The sequence below is a fragment of the Pithys albifrons genome, chromosome 9 (assembly GCF_047495875.1).
Source record: "Pithys albifrons albifrons isolate INPA30051 chromosome 9, PitAlb_v1, whole genome shotgun sequence".
NCBI lineage: Eukaryota > Metazoa > Chordata > Aves > Passeriformes > Thamnophilidae > Pithys > Pithys albifrons.
In genome coordinates, this window is record NC_092466.1 from 26541671 (window position 1) to 26567268 (window position 25598).

Sequence of the window (25598 nt, forward strand, 5' to 3'; positions counted from 1 at the left end):
AGCAATATCTAAAACTGAGTAATTTTGGACTTCCATCCAGCACTGAGGACCACTTGAAGAGTCCTTCTGTTGGGCCAGCCTGGAACTCTGCAGATCATAGAATGGTAGAATCATAGAATGGTTTGGGCTGGATGGGACCTTTTAGCTATCACCTAGTTCCAGCCCCCTGGCCATGGTCAGGGAACATTCCACTAGTTCAGATTGCTCACAGCCTCATCCACCTTGAGCATTTCCAGGGCTGGAGTATCCAGTACTTAACTGAAAAACCTGTTTCAGTGTCTCACTACCATATGAATAAAGAATTTCTTCCTAACATCTAATCTAAATCCCTTCTCTTACAGTTTACAAACATTCCCCCTTGTCCTGTCACTAACTGCCTATGTCAAAAGTCACTCACCCTCATTTTTATAAGCCGCTTTTAAGTACTGGAAGCCTGCAATAAGGTCTCCTGAAGCCTTCTTTTCTCCATCCTGAACAACCCCAGCTCTCTCAGCCAGTCTTCATAGGAGACAGCCCCTGATCATCCTCATGGCCCTCCTCTGAACTCCTTCCAATGGGTCTCTTTCTAGTGTTGAGGGCTCCAGAGCTGGATGCAGTACTCCATGTGGGGACTCATGAGAGTGGATTGGACAGGCAGAATCGCCTCCCTCTACCTGCTGCCCACACTGCTTTTGATGCAGCCCAGGGTCCACGGGGCTGTGAATGCACACTGGTGGCTCATGTCCAGCCTCTTGTCCACCAGCACCCACAAGTCCTACTCTGCAGGACTACAATTAGTGAGTTCTTTTCTCAGTCTGTACTCATGTCTGAGGTTGCCCTGACTAAGAGAAGCACTTTGTGCTTGGAGTTGTTGAACTTTATGAGCTTCTCATGGGGCCACTTCTCAAGCTTGTCTAGGTCCCACTGGATGACATCCCATCCTTCTGTTGTGTCAACTGCACTGCTCAGCTTTGTGACATCTGCAAACTTGCTGAAAGTGCACCTAATCTCATTTTTTATGTCATTGTAAAAGATGTAAAAGAGCATCAGTCCCAAGACAGAGCCCTGAGGGACACCACTTGTCACCGGCTTCCATCTGGACCACAACTTGCTGGCTGCATCCATTCAGCCAATTCTTTCTCCACTGATTAGTCCATTTTTCAAATCGGTATCTCTCTAGTTTGGAGGTAAGGGAGTTGTGTAGGTCTGTGTGCAAGGCCTTATGGAAGGATGGGTAGATGACTTTGGGGTCTCCCCTTGTTGACATTTGCAGCCACACCATTATGGAAGGCCAATAGAGTGATCAGGTATGATTTGTCCTTAGTGAAGCCAGTTCTGGCTGCTCAGGTCATCTCCTTGTCTTGCATGTGCCTCAACATTGATTCTGTAAAAATCTCTTCCATGACCTGCCCAGGCACAGAGGTGTGAGACTCACTGCTCTGCTGCTCCTGACTTCAGTCCAGACTGAATTGTATTCTTGTGTTGCAAGGAGATTATTCTTACAAAATGTGCCCCCTCTTCCCTATGTCTCTTCCACAATCTGAGTTGGTCCCATGATTTGCAGCTGTGTCCAAAATACAAGGTATGAGTATAGCTTGTTATTAATGGGGGTAAATAATGCTAGATTTGTAATATTTGTAATTTTATACATAACTCTGAAATAATAGTTACTAATTTGACCAATCTATGGCCGAAAAGATATTGCTTTCCAAAATGATAAAATCAGTTCTCAGAAGGTCTTTTATTTGAAGTGAATGGAGAGAAGTTACTCAGGAGAATTGATGTATATAGAGGGCTACAGCCAGGGAACCATTTGAACCAAACTGTCCTTTATTAGCCACAGACAAAGCCCATGGCTACTAAGTAGCCTTCATTAGCACACTTTTAATATTGCCACCAAAAATATCTTAGTGCTACTGAACATATCCCAAGATGCACAAGACTGACTTATAGCAATCTTAATAGATTTTGGCTGTGTTGCTCTCCAGGGACAGACAGACAGGGCTGTAGCACCAGGTACAACAACCTACTCTCCTGTTTTGAGCTCGCTCCATGCCACACTACTTAACATGCCTGTGGGAATAAGACACGCAGTAGCTGTGACTAGTTTGCTTTATTAAGTAAATTTACTTAATAGAAGAAGTTAATTAAACATCTTGCATGGCTAATCTCTTTCAGTGGAGGCTTTTGGAGAATTTATTGCTTTTCCTTTTCATTAGTTTTCTTCAAATGATACTTTGTTTCATTGAATTCCAGAACCTGTTCTCTACATTAAAAATTATTTCACAGTTTCTGGACAGAAAGTGTATATCAGGAGAGGTACTGAAGTGAAAAAGAATAAGTCAGGACAGGTTCTTTGACTGAAGGCATTTTCAAAAAGCCCAAATAAACTGGGTTTGATGTGTTGGGGTTTTTTTGTTTAGTTGTTTTTGGTTTTTTTTTTATTTTCTTGGGGTTTTTTGTTTCTTTTTGTTTTATTATTAATATAATATTTTATTTCTGAACTATCTGATATTTCTCCAGCATACAACAAAAAGTTTTATTCTGTTTATTTAAAAGAAAATCTGTTTTGTAAATGAAACATGTTGTTAACATTTATTTTACAGTATCAGTATTTGAGACTTCAAAGGCACAGTCTTTCTAAAGAAAAGAACGGGAAATGGACATATTTTCCAGTCCAATAAAATTGCTCTCTAGTTTTGCAAATAGAACCTGTATGAATTTAAAATACATGAAACTTCAAAATACATTGCTAAAAAGTCTACCAATCTTAGTCTTCCTTTACCCCATCTTAGCATGTTAATCTGTTGAGCCAACTCTTCCAAATATCCAAAGAACTGATTAGACCACCAATCTGTGTTCTCTTCCCAGACTCCAGTTATCTTTTCAATTATCTCAGATATATCTTTTTGTTCACCTGGTTTGGTGCCGTTTCTCAGATAAATGTGATTTCATTTCTTCTGCAAATGATGTTTGATTAGAAGGAATAATTTCTTTCCTCTGTGAATATTTCTCAATTAACTGATTAGCAAATTTGCCTGGGAGGTTTTTGTCCTTTTTTTCTGCTTCAATATTTTTTCCCCTGCTTGAATGAGAGGTTTCAAGAATCCCAGTCACATTACTGGTTTCTTCTTGTCTACTTCTTGTCAAATACCTGTGATTTTTAATAATGTCAACACTTTTGGTTTGCTTATTTATCAACTTGATTTTGCTTTAAAATCTAATTTATGAATGGAAAAGACTTTACTGAAAGAATGTAAGGAACAGCTACCTTCCCCATAGCTATTGATATCTTCTATTTCATCAGCAAAATAGCACACAACATCTGAATATGCATTTTTCAAATTGCGAAAAATTTGTAAAGAAAATTTGATGATAAAAAATATTACGATAAAAAAATCTTCTTCAAAGTATTATTTTATTTTATATATACTTAGGGTTTGGTATTTTCAATAAATGTTGCTGCTGTTGGATTTGTTGTGAATTTGCAACTTGTCGTGATTCAACCAGCTGCCTGCTCACCCTCACCCTTTCCTGAGGGAAGGAAAGAGAATAAAAACTTGTGGGTTGAGATAAGAAGAGTTTAGTAGCTGAAACAATTTAAAATATAATAATAATAATACTTAGAATAATAGCAATAACATTACTAATATTTTAATGAGAGAGAGAGAAATAAAACCCAAGAAGGGCAAGTGATGCACAGTACAGCTGCTCACCACCCCACCAACCGAGGATTCCCAGTCCAGCTCTGAGCATCAGTGAGCACCTCCCAACCAGCTCCCCCCAGTTTATCCATTGGACATGGTGCTCCAGGTTATGGAATATCCCTTTGGCCAGTTAGAGTCAGCTCCACTGGTTATGCTCTCTCCCAGTTTCTTGTGCATCTGCTCAGTGGCAACACATGAAAAGTTCTTGACTTGGGATCAGCACCAAAACATCAGCATGTTATCAGCATTATTGTCATAGTGATTCCAAAACACAGCACTGTAACAGCCACTAAGAAGAAAATTGTTTATATCCCAGCCAGGATGCAACTACACAAAAACCTTTACCCAAAAGAGTTCCTCAGGTGGGGTGTGCATCTTAGGGGGAACTGCATTAAATCATTCCATTGGGAATTTATTTTTCTCAAAGATTTTTGCTTTGTGGAAAAATATTGAGGCAAGTAATCACCATCTAAATCCTTTCTTCATACTGAAAGGGCAATTTAAATTTCAGAAGGTTGTGTTTGGTGTTTAGGAGATTAATCCATCTACAGGCTATAATGTTACTTATCCCAGTCATGCAGTCCAATAAATGACACTTATTAGCTGTCACTATTAGATCAGTTTAAATATGAAAGGTGAAAACCTGCTTTTCTAAAACTTGTTGGCCAAGCTTCCAGTGACCTCAGCAGAGTCAGGATTTAGATGAAAAAAGGCCCACGCAGAATTAAGTTCTGAGAAATAAGGACTTCATTCTTATTTCCATAAGGAAGGAAAAACTGGAAATTCAGTAGATGAATTATTTTATCATGAATTTCTGCTTACCTCTATTTTTGGCATGCAGCTGGATGAAATTTTTGAATTTTTACATACTCGTTAGGTCTTCACAAAAGGAAACTGAAATCCAACTATCTGATCTTGTAAAAAAAACAACTTCCACTGCTCCGGAGTATAGTCTGGAAACAGCAATAAAACTGATAAATTTTTGGATCCTAATTTGAAAACTTTTTTTTTCTTTGATCCTGTGGAAGAAGAGAAGAACACAGAAAGTTGTAAAGTTTGTCTGACATTGATCCAGACCATGGATATACACAAACTTTCATCCAATTTTTTGCAATGCTTTCTACCCTCACATTTATTCAAAGGTGTCAAACATTTTCTATTCCCATCAAAATTTGGCTAACTTGGTGAGACATTTGCTGCATCCAAGCTGGTCCGTTTTTCAGACAGCTTCTGACTGAAAAAGTAGAAATATTCCAAAGACCAAAAGCAAACACTCTCTTCATCAGAGAAGGAAGATTAGACTTTTCTAAGAATTGGTAAAGTCCTGTCTCTGCTAATTCATGTAGATTTTCTTGCTGTTTATCTCATTTATTTGGATGCACACATTGAATAGAAAACTTATGCTATTAATATGTTGAGTTGTTAAACTAACATGTTAGTTCCAAGTCGCATATTTAATGAGAGAGAGAAATCCTCCCCAGTGAGAAAGATATTTTGCTGGAAATTTTGAAAATGCATTCTGCCTTTTCACTTTAGCATGGGCTTGAGTGAGGCTACCTTACTTGATTTTGAGCCTGTTGCTTAGTCTCTTTTTTAAAAGTTTGCTAGGACTACATGAGTATTTGAGTTTGCTAAGCAATTATTTTTATTGTGTGTCCAGGTAGGAGAGAGGGAGTATTAGTGTATTTCTTTCAATACCAATAGTTATGGATGCATGTAAATCTGAAAGGGGCAGAGGGAAACAAGTTTAGCAGTCTAAGGGCACCTTTTCCAGACATGTTTGTGATGATAGAGAGTGGAGCAAAAAGGATAATTGTAGACAACTTTTAGTGATGCACAAAAATCTGTATTACAGAACAAAATACCTGCACTTACATCTTTCATGATAATAGCATTTATAACATTTCATCCCAGAGGTGACTCTATATTTATTTGATCTATTTACCACTGTTGAAATGATTATACAATATATAGTAGCAATTTTCACTACTACCTAGTTAATCAGAAATAATACACATAGATACAGAATACAAGTGTTTTTAAGACCCATACATGTGTTTTACTAAAAGTAGATCTAAACTGACTTTTAAGCCCAACACTTTTTAATTGGTATTGCATCAATATAATACCGTAATAAAATTGTTATAGCACAGAACTTTATGTGTTACTTTCTTACTAGTAAGTACCAAACCTGGGGGGGTGACTTAAGCTGACCGTGTCTTTGGGGTTTTATTTCAAAAACTAGAAAAAATTGTCTCACTGTAAATAAAACTGAGGAGGTTCCTAAAACATGACTGCAAATTTTTCTCTTTGCTCTTTCAGCTTGCGTCATTGGTAGGGTTAAAAAGAGAAGTGGTTGTCTAGCAACACTGACATCTTTATTTCTTGTTTTGATAGTGCTAACCCATCAGCATCTGCAGCTAATAGGAACAGTTTCCTTACAGCTCCATATGTGAAGCAAAATGCAATTTTAGTGGTAGGCAAGCAAGTAAATCTGACCTTCTTGTTAAAGAGATTGTGTTGTCATTTCAATATCAATTAGTAAAACGCGTGTATAGTAATTTTTAAAAGATGATTTAAAAAATTTGTATTTTTCAGAAATAATTCCTGACTGTTGATTGAAATAATTCAAATTCATAAATTATAGCAAGAATTATATATTGGATTAATTATTTGTGTTGTTAAAAATAGAAGGTGTTTTCAGCACTTTTTCCCCCCGGTATTATTTATCAAGTGACAACCAGATTTAGAGGATAATATTTTCTGCTAAATTAATATTCTTTTTGCGTTTTGGCCAAGTTTTTTTAAAGCAGAGGAACAGTAAACTGAAAGCATAAGGGAAGTGAGGACTGAACTTGGAAATGGGTAATTTCAAGATATTGATTGTAAATAAAAGACAAATGTGGAAAGAGTTAAGAGGGTGATACAGAAAGGAAAAAAAATGCATCAAAGGAGAAATAGCTAGATGCAGTCAAAGTCTAAGAAGCAGCAATAGCATTTAGAAAAGGTCTGGAAATAGTAATGTAGTTCTGAATTGGTTCAGATGTGCATTCAGGTGTGGTCAATGTAATTAATGTGGCCTTGTGTGACCAAGGCAGTTACAGCTCATTGGTGTTACACTTGCAAAGGGAGGAAATTTCTGAAATACTATCAACTGCTCAAAAATACTATCAAACTGCTCAAAAATAGGCTAAACCCACGGTTGTAATTGGTAATTTTGTAAACATACAGTGAAACACTGTAACTCCTAGGATAAAGGTAGGATTTTTTCAGAGGTGAAGGAGTGACAGCGAAGTATTTCTAGAGCAGTGTATTTCTTTTTGAAGTACAGAATTCTGAAAGCAAACAAAATATAATAACTGGGATTTTGGGATTGACTAAAAGTTCTCCTGGTTCAGCATCCTGCTTGCAACAGTAACCTATGGAGGTAAGAAACATTACACATACGGAAAAATCTGTCTTTGGTATATCTTTCTCACTTTTGGGAAGTAATTTTGGGACATCTCAAATCAGAGGCTCCATGTGAATAATTGCTTTTATGGGTACTATTGGATATGTTATCCATTAATTCCTCTCCTTCCATTTTGGGTCAACTTGTATTTTGGCTCTTGGTGCTATCAGAATAAGGGGCTTCAAGATATTGTCTTATACACTCTTTTGCTTGTTTTAGCCAGCTGCTTCATAATAACACTGATTTCCCTATGTATCCTGTATGATGAGAAATAGTAAATATTATTTTCCCACTCACTTTCTCTGTATTACTCATAATTTTACAGCTGTCTGTGATAGTTCCCAGTCATTAATTCCTTGAAAAGTGCTCTTCTTGGGGGGCAAGCACAGTGCCATGAGGCCAAGGGGTGGCTGTCTGCCTCACCCCAGCAGCTCAGGCGTGGTGCTGACATCCATTTACATCAGGGCCAGAGAACAGATGGCCAAGGAAATATGTCTGTGGGGAGCCTTTAAAAATGGAAATGACAATCTGGGACCTCATTTATCCCATACATGGTGAGCAAGATAGTCAGAAGCACTTTATACATCATTAGAGGATTTGTTACTTGCAATTGTTAACATTATGAGACTTCTTGGAGAAGGGCAAGGGTTTTAATAGCTCTTATAAGAAAAAGAAATCTCTCTTCTTTCTGAAGATAACATCATCGCACATTGATTTTTCTCAGATATTGCATTTAAATCTCTCAGAAACTTTGATAGGTCTTGGGCAAGTATTATAACCCCTGGATAGGTTATTCAATAAACCTAATTGTTTTAGAATATCCTCTCCAAGATATATGTGCAAATGCAGGGGATTCTCTTCTGAAGCTTAGAATGTCAGTGTCATGTATTTTATGGTTTGAGGATGTATATCTGGTTTATCATGGAAAAGTACTAAGTGTGAGCATTGAAAAGTAGAAATATTGAACTGTAATATCGGAAATCTTCAAGTTGAGCAGACTTGGTACATTTAATTACATGTCTGATGAAGTTTTCATGGAACAGTTAAATTTCCTAGTTTTTCCATCAGTTCATTAAAGATTTAACAGAGGAGTTTACAGAAAAGTATGTATTATATTTGCACTGTTTTCTGGGGCCAATAGCTTATATTTACAACATTATAACTTATCAAATTATAACAACTGTTATAAGCAATCTCCTTGTCACAGGGGTTTCAGATAACCTTGTGCACACAACTGCTTTTTCTCGTCTGCAGATGGGCTGGTGAGACATTCTGATGTGATGGTTCTCTTTTGCAGACAGGACAATTTTCATGTCCTACTTGCCCATGGTTATGGAGAAATTTATCCCCCCTGGATGTGACTGCCCTTACAGAAGTTTTCTCTGCAGTTTCAACAGAATGAAATCTGAGCAGGAATTGTCTAACCCTCCACCCCATCCCAGACCATAGAGATGGCCAAGCTTTGGGAATTTGGAAGCAAAGTTGTTGAGGGAGAGTAAAATAACTCAGGGCAGGACTGAATATGTGAGAGAATGTTTGAGGAATGAGATGGGAACAAAAATGGTGGATGCTCAAAGAATGAGATATTCCTTTGCCTTACTGGATACCAGCCTAGGGCTCAGTATTTTAAAGATACTCAAGCCTGTGAGCCAGCATACTGCCAACCATAGGCATGTGTAATCCATCTTCTCTTTTCGTTGTTAATACCCTTTCAGTTATTTGCAGACTGTTATGTCTTCCCATCCTGTCTCCACTTGCAGCTACCCATGTTAATAAATATTTAATTATATAAATTTCCCATCATAAATCATTTCTTCCATGCTCTAGTCTGTTCTGCTGTTTTTTTCTTAATGCACTGCAATTTGTCAGTCTTACAGCTAACATTATGTCCTGCACTGAATTAATTCTTTGTAGTGTGCTCACACTAAAGACTGTCCAAAGGTCAGGTAATTACCATTTCTGCACTCTGTGATGGGTTTTCTTCATGGATTTTAGTCTGCAACTGCAGTAAGTCTAGGTTGTTTTTTGGTATTTCTGCAACATGTGAGTTTCTTTCACCCACACTTCTCTTTTGTTGCATTTTCTACATTTCTTCCACTAGCCAGCCACACGTTGATTTCTATCTCCCTAGGTGTTTTTTATGTGCATTTTTCTAAATTGAGACTCATGCTGTCATTTTCTGCCCACTAATGCCTCTGGCTCTGTCACTAACATTTCTCAGCTCTGACTGATATTCACAACTCTTTCTGATTTAGTATTGCCTGCAAATTGCACCAGAGCATTAGAAAGATATTTTTAAAAAGCTAGAGCTCATTAAAAAATTGTAGAAGACAATTTTCCCCAAAACTGAATAGGTTCTCATCAACCACTTTGTCTGTTGTCCCCAGAGGATATCATACTTTGTGATATCAGAAGTCAAAGCTCATGCTTAAAAAGAACAATAATCTTCACTTTCAGATTGGTACCTTCTTTTTCTTTTCAATAGTATTCTTCCTTGGTCTTTAAAGTGCAAAGTTGAATAAATATGTAGTCTGTATAAGAAAGGCTGGCAAGGCGTTTGTCATTACAAAATTAAGGCTATAAGTCAGCTTATTTAAAGGGTGGTCTTATTTAAAAGGAAATGGGAAAATTCTTCAAAAGGAACAGAAAAGATGAAGCTTCCTAAATTCTTCATGCTCAGAAAACTGTAACATGTTGTTCTTAGACATGTTTTGGGGAACTGCAGTACTCCTCAGTGCTATTCCTGTACAGTTCTAGTAATTTGGCTAGATTTCCCTGGCTGTCCTCCGAGGTGTCATGGGAAAATGAAATAGAAAATGAGAGATTGTGAGACTTCTCAGCTTGGTGCTTTGAGTAAGAGTACAGCACATGGTGGGTGAAAGTCAGCTGACTTGATCAGGAGTTGTGATCACAAATCTGGCAGGATGGCTTCGTCTACTGTGGTGATCTGTAATTTACTGCAAAGATACTACTTGGATGTATTAGGTGTCCCTGCTGATCAGACCCTTTGCCTGTGACAAATAGAAGCTGGTGACTGGCTCCTTGGATGGGGCACTGAATGCTGCTGTCTGGAGAGGATTCGGGTAGTAATGCCTAGGAATCAAAGCAAGGAACAAACGGAGCAGTGGGCAGCGTTGCCACCCCACTTCAAATTTCTCTACCTGTGTCTTACTTGGCCTTTCAGTTCCCCGAGGGCAGTTGCCCACACTTTTGTTGGGAAAGGGAGGTACAGCAAAGAGCACCTGGCATTGCAACCTTCTCCCAACCTATATTTCAGTTTCCCACCTATTCTGGCAACTTGCCACATGGCTCAAATTGTAACTGGGAAAGCTGAGAGACCTGCAAAGTGGCTGCTCTAACATGGACACATGGTAACACAGTGAGGAAGTTGGAGCAATCAAATGAATTACCACTGCCCCCTGTGAGGAATCTGAGATCGTGGAAAGGATCCAGATTCAAGGACAGAGGCAGCTGTGAACAAATGCTTCCAATTTTCAGTGTGTCATTAAAGACTCAAACTGAGTCCAACAGTAAAAGGATCAGTCTTAGAGGAAATTTCTTTATAACAACTAGCAGCAGCCTAAGTCCTCTAGATTCTGCTTGCAGATGTGCTTTACTGCCAACCCAAGAGAGAAGCAATGGATTCACAAAAGTCTTAATGTCTTTCTATGGGCAATACATGTCATAGAAAACTACAAGTGTATTGTCCACTGATATAAGAATGCACAAATTAAGAAACTGATGTTCCAATGATTTTTTATCTTATAGTAAATTGAAATAAGAACAGGTAGAGTAACAACTGAAAAAACACAGACCCTTTTTCATGAGCCTTCAGGATCCCCTGTCCTAGAACACAATCTAGCTCTTTGTTTCCTTATTGTTTTTTATTTCTTAAGATTTTCCTGCTGCCTGCTGTACTTTTGCAAGGTCGTGTCTAACAAAGAGCAAGCACGGAGCCAATGGAACAGCTTGTGCAGTTATTGCTACTGAGGCACTTTAATTCTTGGACTTGCCCCCTTTCCTGGGGCAGCCATTTAAGAGACAGGTCTCCCACCAGGTGCACAAAATGCTCTTCCAAAGAAGTGCAAGCGAATTGCTTTCATTTTGTTTCTGAACCTCAGGGCCTGGGAAAACACAAAGATGTCTAAGAGCAATAACTTAAAAAACCAAAGTTCCATTGGTAGTTTGCTTTGATACATGGAGTAATTAGAAACAAGCTTAATAAAAATAGAAATGGTCATGAAGTCAAATTTCTTCTGTTTTAGTTTAAATATTGATTAAGGTTCTGCCACTAAGGTAGCTAAATAAGGAAACAAATGCATGAAAATATTCCTGCAGTGGGAAATCAGTCCACTGTGTTTTAAGACAGTGAAACTACTTTCCATAAATGCACTCCTGTGTCTTAAAGAAATGCTTGCTGTAAATGGAAGATAAGTGATGACCTCATTGGTCTCAGTTTTCTAAGTATGAGCTCAGCTTGACTTTTTGGAGTTTCTTCACTGCCACAGATTTCTGTCACAGCTTTTTGTCAAAATAAGATGATACCTTTGTTAGACCACTCACATACTGATTTGGGAAATAACTGTTGTAGCCTTAAACAGTCTTAGCACCAAGAGGTCTTACTGTATTTGGAATCTTGGAAGCATTGTAGATTTTTCTAGAATTGTTATTTGTTAGTTATTGTCAAACATCCAGAGAGTGTATTCAGTAGGAATAGGGCTGCAATGGACAGTGTGAAACAAATAACATGCACATCAATGATATTCTCTGCCCGTACTTTGGAATAAAAAAAACAGAGTGAAAAGTTTTAGTAAAATGTACAGTTCAAGCTCACAAGATTAGCTCAGACTCCTTCTAGAATTCAGTGTGTTTTCAGTATAACAGTAGGCTGGGCATAATGTATGGATGAAAAAAGAGATGTTTCACTATAGTTTTGAAAAGCTTAACTTAATCCCCCCGAGTTTTTGGTACGTAAGCCTCTGGAGCATTTTCTTGGAGAAGAGGTCTGATCTTTGTTTAGAATTAAATCATCTACTGCAAAACACATTTACTGGTTTTTAACTTGGATGTTCAATTAAATGTATTGTCACTATTCAGAGAAAGGAGATGACCTACTATGAGATATTAATTGTTTGACATGTACCAATTCTGCTTCCCTCCAGTTCTGGAGCTCTGTTTTGTTTTGTGCAGGAGAACAAGAAAGGCAGACTATGCTGTGTAAGATTAAGTTCCAGTTCTCTGGAGCTGGCAGACATGTTAGACTAGTCATCTTCTTTCTGTCCTTTTCCAGCATCACTTTCAGTGTTACCCTAGTTTGTTCATGCAAAAAATCAAGATGTAAAAACTAAATAACTCTTGTCTCCTGCCCAGTAGCCTTGGGATCTTTTTGTTATTTCATAAGTTTTCATAGCACAGTCCTGATAATTGCCTCAGTTCTGCAGAGAGGTTTACTTAAGATGTAGAGAGGTATAACAGGAAGAAGGTTATCGTTCCTTCCTTTCTCCCTCCCCCCACTTTCTTTTGTTCTGTGAGCAGTTTTCCCCAAATCTCACCCTTTTAAAGAAGCTAATTACTGCTCTTCCCTGGCATGCATTAGCATTATGCTGTTGTCAGTCTGTCAGGTGCACTTAGTCAGGGTTTAATAGGCTTGCAGTGAGCTACAATTAAACTCTGGAATTAACATTTAAAGAGTGTTTACATGACTTCCTCTTCCCTTCCTCCCCCGCAGCAGTTTGCTTAAAGACACAAGCAGTTTTCTGCTTTGCTTTAATTGTTATGTGAGGAAAATACTGAAAAAAAACCCCATGAAGTTGACTTCCATTTAAAATTTGAGCTCTATTTTTTGCAGCTCTTGGGAAACAAATGCTCAGCAGTTAAAAAGAGGAAGAGTTGTTGCTCACTTGGAAGCACCAAGTCCTGAGTGGAATGAGAGGCTCCTTGGCCAGTTCTTCTGGTTTGGAGGCAGAGAAGACTTACATGTTCATGAGCCACTGCTTTCTCTGCCACCCCCAGGATCTTCACTTCCTTGTCTGCAGAACTCGGTGCTTTGGACTCTCAAGAAGTTAAGACATGTTTGTATGGATTTAGACACTATTTGTGCAGAAGAGAATGTGCTTCCTTCCCAGTCAGGGAGGGATCCTTTTTTATCAGTCCAGTCAGGGTCCTCTTGGCATTCACTTAGACCAGTTTTAATTCTTCAGTTGGCTGACAGCTCTTTCAAAGACCTCTGTACTCAAGAAAGCCCTGTACACTCCTGCTTCCTTGGCAGAAGTCATCTGTGGGATGAAAAAACTTCAGGAATGAAATGATAGATGCATATTTTGTGCTGTGAATGCTCCAGAGAGCACTGATGGGAAGCCTCTTAGTAATTAGTATAGAGGGCTGAATTTTGAGGATTCAAAATTCTCAAAGGGGAAAAATTAAAATTGTGTTGGATCTGTGTTGGCATCCCTCTAGCTGTTATTTTACTACAGCTGAGGATATGCCCTGAAGTGTGAGGTTTTCCTTGGCTTAGGCACTGGATGTAAAAGAGGAGTCTGTTGCCTTTCTTGTATGTGATGACTTTGCAATTTAGCTCTTAGATATTTCCTAGATACCCCTGCTTTTCAAAAAAACCACACAAGTTTAAGCTTTCACATTTGGAAAGTTTATTGCTATATTGTACATTGTCATTTATTTATTAAAGATTATTGTCTATATCATCTTTATGTAGGCCAGTTGTGACTTGCTGATTTGATGTGCGCAATGTGAAGATAGCAGAATTTTCAGAGAAGTTTTGTATCACAAAAGCCATTCAGATTTATGGTCCTCAGATGACGTATGTCCAAACACTCCCTTATTTCTTTGTGTAGAGATTATATCTCCTCCATCCTAAATTCTTCCAGTTCATCTCCAATTACTTGCAGATATATAGTTTAGTAGTTAAGGGAAATGGGAACGTTTTAAACTAAACAGATGATATTGTTTGTCCTTCAAGATAAAATTAAATTTCCTTTTAGGTTGACTTGCAGGAACTTTGTGGAAAGAAACCTTGAACTCTCCACATAGCTCAAAGGCCAACACTCATGCAGTCAGGTTAATTGCTGCATAAACCTATCAGCCACAAGTTACAAGACTAAACTAATGGTCGCCTTCCGTTTCTCTTTCACCATTTCTCTGTAACTTCAGCACTTGTCCCAGCTATCAGAGGAGTTTATATAGTTTCTGATGATGAATTCTATTAAACCAGTGGGGAACTTGAAAACTATTTAAAAGGTGCTGCAGAACCAGCATTTGGACTCATATAGTTAAGCCTAAATTGAAATAGAGGATTTTAAAGTAATGTTACCAGAATGAGGCTTTTTCTCACCATGGAAGGGGGCAAAACACACAAAATCCCCCTGTAGGTGTCCAAATTTTTGTAATCTACCATTAGTTTAATACCAATAGCTGATTCCTAAGTGTTTTCTCTCTGGCTATTGATTGGTCTCTTTAGCTTCTTTTTGACTAGACTATGTAAGTTATGCAATTTAGGTTAGTATTTAACACTACACTAATCTTTCCATTCAGATTTTTAATGTCGTAACCTCCCAGATCAATCTGATTTCCTACACTATAGTGGAGTCTGAAGAAAGCAGTTTGTTTTGCAGTATTAAAAGGTGATTCTTGGAGCAGGAAACTCTCAGAAACTAATAATCTGTATGAGAGAGAGAGGGAAGGGTTATGTAGTCAATATCTCTTCACCCTGAAAACAGATACAGGAATGTTTTAATTTCTCATCTACTGTGTATAAAACCCAAGAAAATACTTTTTTTGTTTGGTTGGTTTGTTGTTGTGTTTTTTTTTTGTTTATTTGTTTTGGCTTTTTTGTATAGGGATCTTCAGGCCATTGACTAGTATGTAACACCAGAGAAGAGTTTGCTTTCTGGACCTTAGCACAGCCTCATCCAAAGCATTGCAGCTATGTAATTGTCTTAGCAGCAACAGTCAAACAGTCTGCAGAGCACTGAGTGAGTCATGCTAAAGCCAGACATAGTGCAATTTGGCTGGAAAAATGACTGAGAAGAATATTTTAGATTAAATACTTTCTGACTCCTTAGCTTGAGGGCACATATCAGATTATCAGACAACTATGCTTTAGAATGGGTGATGTTCCAAAAAGAAGTTGAGAACTTCGAAGACACTATACTGTAGGCCAGATGAATTAAAAAAAACCTTCATGAGAAAATAATCCTATCATAATATTCTGCTAATCCTTAAGTAATTCCACTTTACTTAGGAGAGGATGCCTCTTTTTTCCCTCTTTTATTTTTCTCCCCATTTTCTACCTCAGTAAAGATGTAAGGTTTGTGGTGTTGGAAATGATGTGTCTTTATTCAAGAATAATATGCAATAGCAAGGGGTCCTAAATGGTCTTATTTATGTTGCTGAGCTTTGAGATTGAAGATCACAGTCTAGTAGAACTGAGCTTTGCAGTTTTCAGCATGATACTCTGCACATCTTTGGGTAGTCCCATGCATGTTGCTGTGTAAAGTCCTGCCAACAGGCAATTGCTTTCAGTGGAAATTGAACCAAATTTGCTGCTAGAGTTATCAGAGGACATTTCTCTCTGTTTGCAGAGTTGTTAGCCCTGCTGTTCCCAGGCTGGAGCAGGAACAAGTGTAGATATGCAGTCTTTGTTTTAAAGTCTTCTTGCAGAGTATTCTTGTTAAGCTTGAGATCTGATTAAGAGAAGCAGGGAAAACTTCAGTGGAGCAAACTGACAGGCACTGCCTTCATCATCTGCACACTGAAGGTTCAGCAGGCCTAAACCATTCCTTGTACTACCAGAACTTTAGGTGGATTGTTACTGAGGAAGAATTTTCATGGTACTGAGTCTTTTTATAGATTCAAGGGCAAGAATTTAAAAAGTGTAAACATATTTGTTTTCATCTCATGTGTCCAATTTTATGTTTTAAAGAAACAGATAGTACTGCATTTTCTTTGCTCCTCCCAGAGACTTAAACTTGTTTCTTGAAATAGATGTTGTTGATATTTTTTCATACTAATGAGCTTCCTGTGAAAAGGAGGGACTCTGACCTCAACTTAGGGTGGTAGGCTGAGATACAGTGTCTTCAGTAGCTGGTGTTTTACAGCACTGGCTATTGAAATCATACCATGAAGGGTCTTTTGATATTAGTGATAAACCGTGTTCATTTTAAAAAAATAGTCTGTGCACTTAACATTTCAAAATCAAAAATGGTCAGTGGTTGTTGAAAGCTAGTTTTGCTGTGAGCGTTTTTCTTGAAACACACCTGACAGAAAAGGCATAAACCTGCTGCGGAGTTTGTTTAACTGATATTCCAGTGTGTCATGGTTTTGTTACTCCTCATCTAAAGCATTTGATCAGTGAAATACTGGAATATTTTAATAAGAGGAGGCACATCCCTTGTTGAGGGTGTTCAGACAGATTTGTAGCAGTAGGAAAGATATCTGGGATGATTGCAAGTGCTGTTTGCCTGTAGCCAGTCTCACTGAGCTACTGAGATACCAGTGCGAAAATGGGTAAGACATTCAAATGTTGGATGATTAACAGCAAGAAGGATTTGTGTTAGTATATTGGACTTAAATCATGCTACATCTTGGCACACTTTTACTAAGTGAAGTATCCGCGTTTGTCACTAGAGATACACAGCCTGCATATTAAGGAGAAGTCATTAACTATCCAGATTCCTCTATGTTCTTTGCATTATCCCTTCTGCAATGAAATCTTAATGTACACTGACATGTAATGGGAACACTGAGCCCAAGGATGTAGGCCAAAGCAAATAATTATGCAGTAACCCCCTTCCTCATCAGTACATCAGGACTGTGATCACTTTGGAGACAGAAAATGATTGGAGCAACAAAGCCAGACATGGAATAATAGTGGTTTACCTTACTTTTTGTGATTTTGCAAGGAAGAAGTTATGCCTCATCTGTAGAGGGTTTCCCCCATTTCCTCTCTCTTTAAGAATAGTAAAATTTTTAAGGGAACTTCATAAAAAAAATTAGAGAGGAGTTTGCTGTTGACTGAAATGTATTGAAACAGAACTACAGTATATGTTGGTAGGATATAAAAGAAGGTTCTGTTTTTTCATCAGTGTAATCTCCTTTCTCAACATATGTTCTCTGATGCATTTTTTAGCAGGGGGACAAGTTAACTATGTTTCAAAAATAAAAACCAGATTTACTATATTCATACACTTTCACTTTTAATAAAAGTTCTAGATTGATGCACCAACAATAACTCTGGGAACTATGACATATATAGGAGTTAATAAAAAGCCCATCAATTCTAATTTAACATGACAGAATAGATTCTGATTTATTATGATGTAAAACACGATCTCCTCTATGATATAATATTCCCAGCCTGAAGAATATTCTAATTTAATTCTAATTCTTTTATATGTATTGTAATTATATAACATCCCTTTAGTTACAAATAGTTATCAGATTTTCGTTGCCTTATGTCTCTTTTTGAGCAGTTAAAATCACTTAGTGCAAAAGGATGAGGCCTGGTAGTTCACTAAATCTGGAATGTTGTAACAAGAAGCAAACATGTTTTCAAGAACAAAGTGTTTCAAAATAGTATACACTGCAGAAGCCTTACTCTTAAAAGGAAAATAGGATTTTTAAGGTTTGTCATAAATATGACTCAGCGAAGGCTTTTCTCTATTGCCTGATGAAAGATGGAATGTTTTTCTTATCATTAGATGCAAGCATTGTGATATAAAAGATGAATCTTGAAAAGAGGAGAATCCTGAATATCTGAGAAGTCAGCTGGTGTGCTTGTCCTCTATTATTATCCACCCTAATGGTCATTAAAAATAAATGTATGACTGCCAGCTCTGCATAAACAAACCTTGACTAGGGTGAACCAGAGAGGCCTTGGTGATGATTTACCAGTTCAGGTGTTAATAATGTTTCAACATGAAGTCTGCTTGACAGAACTGTAATGGCTTCAAATCATATGCTTAGTAATGCTGTGGTAGTTTACTGCCAGCAGAATATGCCATTGAAACACACTAAGGGCAGCTCTGTTGGAGTGTCAGAACAACACTTTGGTTTTCAGAAGCTGCTGTTGATGCTGAAGGAAATTATAATCCAATTTGCTTTTGGCTCCAATATTGAGCTGGTATTTGCAGAAAGAAAAATCTACATATGTATATATATATATATATATGCATGTGTCTGTCTTCTACACTGGGGCAATCAGAATTGCAGAATACATTCAAAGCTGCATCAGTCTAGGATGGCTTTATTTTTGGAGTTCTAACAGCAATTTAAATTATATTAAATTTGATTCACTAATTTATTGTTATCTGTTTAAGCTATATTATGCTGTCTTGTGTTGCTCTTTAGCTAATATGATTCTGAAATAAATACTTGGTTCTATGTTGCACCATTTCCTCTGGGCATATAGTCACATTGGTCCCTTCCATAATAAAATCAGTTACCCTTGGGACTTCTAGGGTGAAAAGAATTGATGCATTGTCTCTTTTGACTGTTAGATCTTGCAGTCTTTCTAAATAGTGCAATATTTCTCAAATGTAATTGGTAGCTGATACTAAAATCAAGATATTACCATGGCTTCCAATTGGTATATGAATATTTTAACTTGAAATAATATTCTGTGGATTGGTGTACTTTAATGGAGCAGAGAACATATTCTGGTTTTGTGTAATCCGTTCATCCTCACTTGCCAATTTTTTAAGCCTATCCAAGTGCACATTTTATGTTTCTTCCCTTCTTCACTGTATAGGGAAGTAATTTGGTGCCTTTGCATTTACTCACATGACGTTACTGCCAGGTCAGTACTGTCACTGGGAAATGCTGTATATTCCCTGTGCATTGCCACCTCTGGCAAATAAAAGTGGAAGAAAGGGAAAGGGCTGTCTTGAGTACCTCTATGCAACACACCGTTTCAGTACTGCCTGTGTTCCCATGGATGGGGTAACTCACCTGGGGCCTTATTCTGAAAAGGCGTCATTTTGCATTTTTCTCTAATTGTTTTGTTCCTATTTGTATTTTCAGGCTTTTGCTGGCAGTGAGTTCCACCACTAAAATCTCCTTTTCTCAACCTAGTCCATTTATTTAGATGCTTGTATATCCTTCTGTGTCTGTCTTGTTTGCACTTCTTTCTTGTTGAGTAATGTACATATCTTACCCTAAAAAAACAGTGAAGGTTGGAGAGCTAGTGCTCTTTTTATTGACAACAAATTAAGTGTGTATTATTTTTGTTAGCAGAATATTTGCCTGTGTTGCAGCACCTCAGGGTTTGCCTTTTATCTTCCCACTCTTCTCTCTCCAAGGGTTTCCTTTACCTAGGAATAAAGGGGATGATCATCCTTAAAAAAATAAGTATTTTTTTGTCAGAGAATATGATGAAAAAGGTTTCATACAAATAACATTAGATACCTTGAAAATAATTTAAAATTATAAAACTTTAGGGTTTTTACACCTTTTAGCTTTGCTCTGGGCACTCTCCAGCTTTTCCTTGGAATGCGCTTTTCCTTCCCCCCACTCTGGCTTCTAAATGAAGATGGGATTGCCTTGCAGTTACTTGTATCTTGGCAATATGACTTTAAGTAAAGCAAGACATCAGAAAATATTAAAATAATAGTTAACATTATTACTGAAGTTAGTGAAAAGTCTGCATCTCATTGGTTAGTATTTCAAAAGCAGGAACAGCAAACTGGTCTTAGTTGTACAGGCTTGGTCCCAGCAATCAAACTGGAATAAAGAAGCAATAGTCATGCTTAATATGACATATTAGAGGATGTGTATGATGAAAAAGCCCATCCAGTGTGATCTGATTATATTGGTAGCCACCATCATTCTACACTGTTGCCAAAGTCTGTTAGTGATAATTCATAAACTGAAAAGAGCCTTCTTTTCTGGTTTTGTGATTTGCAAGTAGTAATTGTACCATCTTTGCTATACAGCAGTGTTATCTGTCAGTGGAACTAAAGACAGCTTATAGAGTGTGCATGTAAAAGACCTAGGACCTTATTACTGAATTCAAAGATCATTCTGTTCTAACCTGCCTTTATTTGACTCTTTTCTGTCCCATTACCAGGATGTATTAGGACAAAGCAAATCTCCTCTAAGTAGACATTCCATTACCAGGCTTGCAACGTGTTGCAATTTGGTGATGCATTCTGTGCTTGCTGGATTTATAGGGTAATAAGCCGGTGCATACTGATGAACCTCACTTGGAGACAGAGGTGTTTGTAGTGTGCTGTTTGTATTAAAACAGCCAATACTCAGGATAGATATGGAGGGGAAAGCAGACTTGTTTTTATTGTGCTAAATGTTGCAGTAAAGATTGTGCCCATTTCCTGCCATCCTACTGCGCATCTTTTTAAGCACTTCATAGTTCCAATCAATCACATTGCAGCAAAATGGATTTGATTTAAAAATTTAATTGGATTGGGTTTATGTGAATAAGTATTAGAAAAAGTCCTTTATCTGGTGAGTGTTCAAAATTTTAGGAATGCTAAAATTTAATTTTTTGCAAACTGCTTATCTGGTGAAAATGTAATTTTTTTTTCCCCATTGAAGATTGCAATCCTTTTTTTGAGTCTGTTTGAATAAATGAAACTTCTTCAAGTGAGTGACTATAATGCAGTCATTTCTGTACATTTTACTTTCTGCCTACAATTACATTAATACCATTTCTAGCTTTGCTGAATATGCAGATGGATTAAGTTTTATTGCTCTGATTCCTCATTTGAGCTCCATGACTAGTTGATCTGTGATGGAAATTTTATTAACCAGTGCAAGCCAATGATGCAACAGATTAAAATGCAATCAATTAATTGATTACAAAATAGTTGATTGTAAATAAATAGCTGCATATTATGAAAATAAAAGAATGGAGGTTATCTCTTGCATTAGCATTGCAGGAACACAGCTCTTATGAATTCAAAATTCTTGCTTATGTAATTAAGTAATTATCTCAGTGATGCTTCTGGAGAAAAGTACAAAAGAAAACATGCTGTATATGAAAAGAACAATGCATATTTTAATTGTTACATTAATACCAAAGGGAACCCTCAGAGATTTTTCCCTTGGTGGGTAATTGACAGTAATGTAGATTTTAATTTATGTCTTGACATTCCTTTCTCCTGCTTCAAAACTGGGCTTACTGTTCTTTATTTCCTCAGGTTTCTTTATATCTGATAAACTGATAATTTTCAGGAAAAAAAGCCACAATTAAGTGTGCTTTTGCTCATGTTTTCCTCACCTGAATGAACTTGTGTGTGTGCACGCTCTGCTTCTGCAGCCCCATGTGGATCAGCCTCCCTTGCTCAGTGTTGTTGTGAAAAGTTGCTGTGTCACTGGCAGGCACTCACTGCCTTTGCCCAGAACAGGAGGGACCTCTGCAATGGTATTTGGATGGTAGTGAATACAAGTAATGAACTGAAAGCCTTCGTGGATTTTTAAATGCCTGTGGTTAGAACTACTTTCCAGATCATTTTTCTTAATGTGGAGCATGAAAAGGTTTGATTCTGTAAACACAGCAGCTACTCAGGGACGAGGCTAACGTGTATGATCTCTTGTACAGTGCACATAGCTACATGCACTCTATTGTGAGTATGATGAGGGAATTGTCTTGTCTTGAGGACACTGCTTTCATCTCTAGTTTCATGGTTTTGTCAGCTACTGTGGTAATTCTCAGGTGCGTGCCCGGTAAAAAATTAATGGCAGATTCTAGTCAAAGCCAATTTCCATTAGAGGGTCAGATGTGGGGGCAGTTGTACCACCTAAGTTGGTGGGGGTTTCATTTTTTTTTGTTTTCTTGTATGGTTTTGAGAATGGGGTAAAGAGTATGTGAGCTGCCTTCTCTGTCACTTGGGCTGCTGATGTTGAGTGCATTGGGAAGCAAACTCTGGGAAATTTACATAACATGTAGCACCAAAGCAAACAAAGCCACATATGCAAAATGGACAGCAAAGGAAACCAGAGGATATGTATTCCAGCTGAAAAAAAAATCAAATAGCTGTTTATCTCATAAAAGCCCTTCCCATGAGAATTTGTAATTTAAGCCTGGACTTATTGCCATGAGCTGAGATTCCCTTAAAATAACTTCAAGTCCAGCAATATTTTTTATGCCAAGACCAAAATACAGAGCTTTCAATAAACAGTGCTGACCTTCCCCTTATTAGAAACAGCTATGGGGTCTAGTTTTGCAAATCCCTTTAGTACTGAGTGAGGATAATCACAACCTTTTGAGCCAGGCTTTTCACAGTTATTCTGCTGATGTTCTTGATTTCTTGTTGTTGAGGAACATGAAATAAACTTTTAGAATTGTTCCTACAGATTTGTTTTGCAACTCCTCCATAACACTATCAAGCATGCCAAATCGTAAAGAGCTTATGTGCTTTGTTCAGTTCAGTATCATTTCACATCAGGGATTTTAACAGCACCGAGGACTTTGATATTTCTGATTTTAGACTGTGATTAGTCTTAATGAACTATTAGGATCTGTGATAGAAATAAAACTGTTCAAATTATATAAGAGCTCACATGAAGAAAAAATTTTCACAAAGTATTCTGAGGTCTCCTAAGTGGAACAACAGTTCAGAGTCAAAAGAAGATTTTGTATTTCCAGATGCCTTCAGAGTATCAAACAAATTTCCCCAGAATAAAGCATGTAAGTTTCTTAGTGAAGTGTAGGAGTTCCAGCCAGAAGAACAGTTGGAACGTGAAAGCAGTTCAGGAAACTGCAGTGCAAACTCCTGGGAGCTGGGTCCTGAAAAATTTCTCCCAATTTTTTCCTCCAAATCTGTGATTTCCTATTAAAAGTTTAAGATTTCAGCAAACTGACATTTTCTGATTAAAAAACAAAACAAAACTAAACAAAACAAAAACAAAAATGAGAAAAAACAAACAAAAACCAAACCAAAACCCAAAACAAAACAACAAACAGCAAAACCCCCCAAAAAGTAAAGTTGCAAAACTTCCAGTTAGTTTTCACATGGGTGTATTTTTTTCATGTTTCTGGGACATGCAGATGTCACTCACTGGCTCCTTACTTCTCAATTGCTGAAGAATTTGGCAGGTAATGGGGTTTCCTTTCAATTTGTAGGGATTTCAGCAGATCTATTTCAGTGGAAATAGTTACAGTTGTAGGCCATAGCTCAGGCCAGGGAAGCAGCTTGTGAGAGCCAAGCCATGTGAGTTGACAGAGAGTCCTGATGTGTTCCATGTGCTCTGCACGGGGCGTTTCTGGGGGCTGCTCCAGGGTGCAGTGACTGGAGTGCAGTGAATCCAACTCTAAGCCAGTTCAGCTGGGGAGGAACAATAGTTCAGGCATGTGGGTGGTGATAAAAGCCACTTCAGAAACTGAACAAACTTTCAGAAAATTATTGTGATCTTCAGCCTCCTGTGGGAATACAAGATGAATAGGATTACAAGGGTATGTTGATTTAAGAGCAGTGCTGTAGCAAAGGATTGCTTTAAAATACTTGGAGAGAACATCTTCCTGTTCATGCTTGGCTGGCATTAGTGTGGCCCTTGCCTCTTCATCAACCTGCAGATGTTTTCCAGTGAGCAGAATTCTCAACTGCTCCCTGGTCAGCCTTGCTTTCTCTTCACCTGCATTTGTCTGTCACTTCAAACACCTGCTAGAAGAAAATATTTTTCCTCCTCTGTCTTTTTTTCCTTTAATTTCTCCCTGATAGAGAACACTTGGAAGAAACATCTTGGCAAGCTACCAAAGAACACAGCGGCATTGAAGGATAAAGTGTAATAGATTTAAATTATTCTGTGGAATTCTTCTGCAAATTGAATCAAATACATTAAAAAATCAAATATATTAAAAAAATAAAGACAGAAAAAAGGGATGGGGGGCAAGGAGAAGTTCTGTAGGGGGTGGTAAGCAAGGGAGAGGTGTTAGGGGTACATCTGACTTCGATTCCAGAATTTCTCACCTGGGATCTAAATGTTGTCATGCACTTTTTCTGACTTCTAATACATCTGCAGTGCTGCTCTGGTGATGTGTAGCATACAGTATTTCCTTGACAACCTATTTCATGCACCTCTGTTACTTAGTCATAACAGAAAGGATTTTGCTTGTCCTCTATGTGACTGTACATTTACACAAAGCATTATCACTTCAGTGAAATTCAGATGTTTTCTGTATCTGATACAAAGTGGTCTGGGAGCCTCAGAAACCCGCCACAATGAAACATCCCTGGACAGGTACAGCAGCAACAGGAAAACAGCTCTGAAGAAAGCTCTCTAAAAATCTGGTCATGGTTTCTTAGGCAACCTTTTCCAAATGTGGTGAGACTTGGCTCTGCCTCAAGCTGTTGAACTTTCTGATTTTCCAATTCATTCAATAAAAACCTCACAAGTTAGTGACGACATAATTTGATTGGGACTGATGCTGTGTGTAAAACCAGACAGAATCCAGAGCAGGAAATTCCATGAGATTTCTCTTAGGGGTAAGAGATGGGTTCCTTCAGCCTCAGGGTTTTGTTTGATAAAGAAATTTGTCCCAATATGAGAGGAATTCCTTATGTCTACAGACACTTGACTCAGCCCTGCTGCTGCATGCTGAAATTAAGGAAACCATGAAGGCTTATACTTTTTGCATGACTCATATTACTTTATTACTGTTTCCCAAGAAAGGCAAGCATAATGGAATTCTTTCCTGGAGATGTTTTTCAGAGTGGGGAGAAAAATGAAAGTATTTGCACTTATGTAACTTGTTTCTTTTTCTACATTTTTGTAATAAACACAATGAAAAATTGCAACATTTCTTTGCTCCAAGACAGCTGTATATTAATTTTTTCCTTATGAAAAGTATAGTCTGAAAAAGTGAGATCAGAAAATGGAACAGCATTACTGTGTATCTAACTCTCCAGTGCCAAAGATTTATCCTCTGTGAGGAACTCTCATTACTATCCATATCACAAGATCACAATGTGTATCAGTCCCTAAAATTCAAATGAAATAGAAATGCCTTTGCATCAGAACTTGATATGAAAAGATGCATTTGAAGACTGAAGAAATAAAGTTTAGTAGTAGAGTACATACATATGGTTTTTGAAAAATACCTTTTACTCTTACTTCTTTTGTTTATATGTTCTATAGAACCTTGGTAAGTCAACAGAAATGTCTTCAACACTGAAAACTAAAATCTCCTGAGGTAAGCACACAAAGCTGGCTGTTAGAAAACTAATCTGAACTTAATTTCATTTTTGCATTTTAGGTAATGAAACATGAAGGTTTCATGCTTTCAAGTTCCTGTCCATAGTACTAAATTTTTGTCTGATGAAAGATGATTCTCACATGAATAAATTAATCTTGTTATTTTAAAGAAAAACCACTAATACGACCTCAAGATTTGATAACAACTGAAATGAAACTGTTTGTTATTCCAAACACTAATTTGAGTATTTAATTTTTTGTTATCATGAATAAAGGTAAAGAAGGCATAGAAGAAA

The 25598-nt window shown here is 37.5% G+C and overlaps 1 long non-coding RNA gene across 1 annotated transcript in view; it reads left to right on the plus strand.

Moving 5' to 3' along the window:
• LOC139675546 (uncharacterized) overlaps window positions 1-25598 on the plus strand; it is a 164447-nt gene that overhangs the window by 109857 nt on the left and 28992 nt on the right. The window contains exon 2 of the long non-coding RNA XR_011698498.1: window positions 25246-25300. This is a non-coding gene — a long non-coding RNA (uncharacterized lncRNA). The remainder of the gene's footprint in view (window positions 1-25245; window positions 25301-25598) is intronic.